The sequence below is a fragment of the Sorex fumeus genome, unplaced genomic scaffold, assembly GCF_029834395.1.
Source record: "Sorex fumeus unplaced genomic scaffold, SorFum_2.1 ptg000030l, whole genome shotgun sequence".
NCBI lineage: Eukaryota > Metazoa > Chordata > Mammalia > Eulipotyphla > Soricidae > Sorex > Sorex fumeus.
Genome location: NW_026606087.1, coordinates 15,232,071 through 15,238,070, shown reverse-complemented (window position 1 = coordinate 15,238,070; position 6,000 = coordinate 15,232,071).

The window sequence follows — 6,000 nt, the reverse complement described above, 5'->3', positions numbered from 1 at the left end:
GTCATCCTGAATAGGATTAGCAGAACACTAGATGAAGGACAACCATGTGAACAAGCTGGATTCCGAAAAGGATTCAGTACTATCGACCATATCCACACAATAACCAAGCTCATTGAGGTATCTCGGGAGTTCAAGATGCCACTCTGTCTAACATTCATTGATTTAAAGAAGGTCTTTGATTCTGTTGAGACGGAAGCAGTCATGGAAGCCCTAGCCAATCAGGGCGTACAAACTCAATACATCAGGATCCTTCGTGAGCTCTATTGCGGATTCACTACCAAGATCTCACCATTCTACAAAGAAGTAATCATCCATATCAAGAGAGGGGTTCGGCAGGGTGATACCATTTCACCAAAACTCTTCAGTGCCACCCTCGAGAACATCATGCGATGACTAGAATGGGAAAACATGGGAGTGAAGATAGATGGTCGACAACTACACCACCTCCGTTTTGCTGATGACATCGTTCTAATAACACCAAACATCAACCAAGCGACACAAATGCTGAACGACTTTGACCGTGAATGTGGAAAGGTCGGACTACAGCTGAATCTTACGAAGACAATGTTTATGAGAAACAGCCTTGTTCCTGACGCTCCATTCGCTCTCAACGGAACCACCATCTCCGAATGCAACAGTTATATATACCTAGGTCGAGAAATCAACATGATGAATGACCTGGCACCTGAGTTGCGCAGGAGGAAGAGAGCGGCCGGCTTGGAATGCCTTCAAGAGCATTGAAGAAATAACTAAAAGGACAAAGAACCTCCAGCTACGAGCACATCTCTTTGATTCCACTATTCTTCCTGCATTAACATATGCCTCAGAGACCTGGACCCTACGAAAACAAGATGAGAACACTATTCGGGTCTCTCAAAGAGGAATCGAAAGAACTATGCTTGGAATATCACGATTCACTCAAATGAGAGATAGAATCCGGAGTTCTGATCTTCGTCAACGCTCAAAAATCAGGGATGCTGTCTCATTTGCCAAGACATCAAAAATCAGATGGGCTGGACACGTAATGAGGTTTACAGACAACTGCTGGACTAGAGCCATTACTGATTGGATTCCACGAGACATCAAAAGATCACGTGGACGCCCACCTATAAGATGGTCAGACTTCCTCGTCAAGACCCTAAATGATCGGTTTGAGGCTCTACATGTTCCTAAAACGAACAGATACCATTGGGCTACGCTAGCACGCAACCGGGATGAATGGAGACGTTACTGGCACCCGCTCAAATAAATCGATGAATAACGGGGATTAAGTGATTAAGTGATTAAACTTTTTCAAAAATGCCTGTGATACCTCTTCTCATAAAAAAGCATGGGTATCTTACGATGCCTGATTCAACCTATAAATTATTGATGAACAAGGCAGGTTTCCCTGACCTAGATATTGGGGAGGTCACTAGATTGTGATCACACCTAGGATCTGGTCCAGTCATACTGAGGCTGGGAATCATGGAGACCATAAATAACAGGATCTAGAAATGTCCACTGGGGTATGGCTGTTGGTCATATAGTAGTATTCAGGGTCTCATTTCTTAGTTGGAACTTACCAAACTGTCAAGTTCCTGCCAAGGGAGGTTCATGTTTCTTCCTAAGGTCATGGCAGGATTCTGTAGAACTAGTCTCAGGTAAAAAATCTAGAAATTGAGGAACAGGGTATAAAGTGGTGCTACAGTTCCTTATATTCCTCATAGTCTGTGGGATGGAGAAGGTGCCCCGAGGCAAGCCTTCTTCCTGAGGGGAGGGTGTGATTCTTGAGTGAGCTCTTACCAGTTTCAAAGGGTCACTACTCTCTGACCTGCCAGTGATCCCCCTTCATATTTCACTATCATATGCAGGCCAGAAAATATGGCCTTGACTCCAGGCTCTAGAAGACTCTATTGGTACAAGGACTTCGGGGGTTTTTCTTGGCATAGCTCCAGAAAAACCCATCTTGACTGCTTGGCTTGTGCGGGAAAACCCCAGTCCAGACCTTGAGGAAAGTAAGTTGATACTGGGGGAACTGGCATTCTCCAGAAATTAGCATGACTATATGGACTTGAAATTGTCTGTGGCTAGAAATTGAAGTGATTCAGTTGGACCTCATAAACTCTCAGTATTTCCTCTGCCTGGACTGAAGCCCTGTTCAGTGAGTTTGAGACTCGGGATCTCATAATGAGTGAGTTGTGAAAAACGAAGTTCTTACTGTCTGATCCACTTATTTTCATGGCACATCCCTCCACAAGTGGACTTCTTTCTGCCTTCATCCAGTCACAAACAAATATTTGTGCAAAGACCTTGGTGCAAACCCCAGAACTGCAGCTATGACTCAGGCTGTCTTACCATCTGCATTTGGTGAACTTCTATTAGCATAATATGGGATCCCAAAGACTGGTTGCTATTAATTTATTTACAAAGGATAAATATGGGAAAACGTGAGAATAATGAGAAGTAGGATGGGTCTGCACTGGAAGATGATTATTACTCAGAAGCAGGGGTGAGACTATTATAGAACTTCCAGTTTGCCCAGTTTCTTTGAGGCACCTTGAGACTGGGAGAAAGAGAAGGTGAGTCTGTTCAAGTGATATTTACCTATTTCTATGCAATAATATTGGATCATCTTTTAGAAAAAAATGACTATAGGGAGTGGGCAGTTATATTCGGAGGGTTTTTTGAAGATTACAGGAGCCACTGTGAAAGTGGATAGAGATGCAACAATTGTTAATAAAGTAAAGCTATAGGTAGTTATTGAACTCCTGTGTGGTTAATTCAATAAAACCATGTACAGTGATTCTGAAGACTTGTGTTTAATTCTCACATACTCCTGAGCCCTTGCAAAAACATTCAGAGAAGGAAAGTAGAAAGAAGGAATTTAGGTTTGCTTCTTGTACTATGTTTTAACTTGGGAGTTAAGTAAGATTTTGCTTTGTTGAAATGATTCTGATAAAGCATGTATGGGATAACAACAAAGGTTACAGCACCCATGAGTGTGACAATTCATGTGATGACAAGTGTGAGCCTGACTGTGAGGTTTGTTAATGTGGATACATTTCATGGCTCAACCAACTACAAGCAGAACAGATTAGTGAGTTTATACAAAGATAAAATATAAAATTTAGATAAAATAAGATGGCTCAGTGGCATAGATGTCTGCTTAGAAATCACAAGTTCATCAGTTTAGATTTTGGTGCTGCCCACAACAAGACAATACAGTCCAGGAAGCTCTGTGATTTGGGAAATTTGTGCAATCTGCAATTTCCTGAAGCCAACAGTATGGAATGATGTAGTTAAAAATATTTGAGCACCAAGCCCCCAGTCACAGAAGGTGAAGTTGAACAGGAAAAAGAATAAACAATAGGAGAAGAGAAAGAGGTAGAGAAGAACAAGCAGTAATAAAAACAGAAAGAGTAACATTTTATATGATTGGAAGGATGCTGATAATTTGAATTTCAACAGAGAGATGAACTTAAAATTATACTTTGTCCGTGATGGATTCAAGTCTATCATCTCCTACTTTTTGAAGCCCCATATAGTTACTTTAGTTTCCATAATACCTGCTGTTGGATTCCTCCAGCCTTTTCCCCTATTTCCCTAGATTCAGGAGTTCAGCTATAATTATGCTACTTCCAGCTGTACATTCTTGTGGTCTTGCCAGGACTCAGCCAGAAATACAGGCAGAATCAGGAAGATGATTCCTGCCACAGACCTCATGGAATTCTCTAGATTGTAATCCTGGAGAGTGGGGCTGACTGGTTACCAGAGAATTTTACATGTGAGGCAGGCATATCCTTCCCCACCTCCTCCATCTGAAATTAAGCCCATGCCCCTTTTTTCATCACCAAAATCATGTCTGCCAAGATGGCCCACTCATTATTTTCCATCATTATGAGAGCTCTGAGAAGTGTCTGAGATGGAGGAGCTGTCATTTACCCTCTTACTTACATGGAAAATGTTCTTTGAAGTTTCCTAATGAATATCCTTAAAATTCATGTAATATGACAAGTTATTGGGAACACTTATGCAGCTGAAAATAAGCTTTTGGAGAGATGGATAGCTTGTCCTTGTCTTAGAATCATGTCAGAGAATAAATTGAGAAACATTCATTTCTTAGTCAGATTTACTTAGATATGACTTTTTGTGTGCATTTCCTCATAATTAAAATGGACTTTCTCAATTTCTTTGGACGCTGTGTTCCAATACTCCATTCTAGGATGTTATTAGAATGCATTGGTGCATGACATTCAACTTGAATCCTTTTCCTTTGTTTATGTATATGACTCCTCTTTCCCCCAAACCACAAACCTAATAAACGACCTTTCTCAGGGTGCAGTGTGGACCCTCAGGTTCTCATGAAGTTTTCTGTTTAGACGGAGATGCTAAAGATGGGATAACAATCAAATAAAACAAGTTAAATCCCTTCAGAGACTATGCAGTGCTATTGATTGCTTTTTTCCAACTCTAAGTTGTTGGGACAAATTAACTTATCTGTCTTGTTGTCCAGTCCTGATACTCCTGAATCATTTAGCTCAGAGACAGCTCACAGTTGCACTCTAATAGTAACCCTAGTCCAGTTTTTCCCATGAAGTTCTTCGTAATATATTTGATTTTTTACTTCTTAAAAAAACAAGTACTGCCCTCTTTTCATGTGAGGATGTCACCATTCTATTTTCTCCTACATATGTCTCCATTGCCACATTAAAAATGATACAGATGATATATCATTCTTCAATTTTATCGATTACTAATATGCTATGCCATATATTCTTGCCCTAAGCTCAAATGCCTGTATCCAGTACTCAGGAGTGTTAACAAGGTTAGATGAGGTAAAAAGATTTTCTTTTTCCTGAGAGTCTGGAAAACATTTGTCCTATTGATTGCCAGTACAGATACCTGATAATCACTTTCAGATATATGACTACTTAAATATAAAAAAGTCACACACAGACACACACATGCTTCAGAATCTGCTGAATGATAGCAAAACATTATCACTACAGTTGTAAAAGGAAACAGATGGAATGAGAGATACCAAAGTGGAAAAGATGCTTATTACACCGAGTCTTTATTATCACCTAAGGAAGCTGAGGTTCAGAGGGATGTATGAGGTCACCCAATTTCAAAGAATGGAAGAACCATGTTCTGACATCTTCCTTCTCATGACTATGAGTTTGTGCTGCAGCCACCACACATATCTTGCCAAACCCTTCCCTTTAAAACTAAATTATCATGAATTTCTCCACAAAGAACATTTCAGCATTTCATATACTCAGCACTCTCATGAATAGACATCGATACTAACCAAGGCTCTCATCAATAATAACAAAGGCTTTCTTCTTAAAGACTTTTGATCACTGAACCATGCTAAAATACAAATTCTCTTCAGTGATTCCAAAATCCTCACAAAATTAGGCTTTTGTTTCCTTCTGCAACATGATCTCTTCATCACTTGTCACACTGAATTCCAGACACCCAAACTTCTACTGTTGGGAAATCTCCACCTGCTATCTCTCAGAAATATCTGTCTCTATACTTGTCAAAAAATCACCTTCATCAGTTGAGGGGGACCCATGTGCCTGACTGCTGCAACCTTCCTACCATTTACTCTCACTTGTCCATGTAAGTTTTCTCTACTTCCACTACTTAGCTGCACTTATTAAACTATCTCTCAGGTGACTATTATAATTATGTGTGGATTGTCTCCTGTATGTGTTTCTGTTTATTTAACCCTTTATCACTCCTCTGCACAAACCTAAGCTATGATTTTCATGAGTACATTGAGTATTTCTAGTTATATAAGGTATGTCATGGGCTTCTAGTTGTGGGTGAGTAAATATTCAAGGTCAGGCTTTAAATCTTCCCTACTCTCAACATTCTCATCCTCATATGTATTTACGGGAAAGATAAATCTCATATGTAAGTATTGGAGCTCTACTCTCTTCTCCCTTGGAACAGATGCCAGTTTCAAATCACCTCAGATTAAAAGATGTTGCTTAATCACATGCTGAG